Source organism: Etheostoma spectabile, chromosome 19 (genome assembly GCF_008692095.1).
Source record: "Etheostoma spectabile isolate EspeVRDwgs_2016 chromosome 19, UIUC_Espe_1.0, whole genome shotgun sequence".
Lineage (NCBI taxonomy): Eukaryota > Metazoa > Chordata > Actinopteri > Perciformes > Percidae > Etheostoma > Etheostoma spectabile.
This window is the reverse complement of record NC_045751.1, coordinates 12076688-12077224: the sequence shown is the minus strand read 5'-3', so window position 1 is coordinate 12077224 and position 537 is coordinate 12076688.

Below are 537 nucleotides of genomic sequence, written 5' to 3'. Positions count from 1 at the left end.
TTCTAAGTTCAATCCAAATTCAAATATTATATTTGAATAAAAACAAAGTGGCATTGACAGGTGAACCCATTGATAAGAAAAAATAAACAATCACAGTGAGAGATCAAATTGAAAATATTTCAATAAAATATTCTTAGTAACCGACATGTAAACATTACCTTTATTTGAATGAGTATTGTTATTATTACATTGTTGCATTACTGATTCACACACTACTACATGATGCTATTTGTGTCCAGTTAAAATGTCTCCGCACATTTTAAACAGACGTCTTGTAAAAGTAGTTCTAACATCTCAACAGACATTGGTGTCCGATTAAAAAAAATTGTTTTTGATGTTTAATGGAACAATCGCAGTGAGCCTCATTTGTCCTTACTCTAATATATTTTTTAATACAACACAAATCTGACCACAGAGAAGATCTTGGTACAACATGTGTGCATGGACACAGTCGTACCAAATCTCCTTACATTTCATTCAGCTGTCCTGTATATAGTAGCTAGATTCTTGTATAATCACACCATCAGACAACTTAAC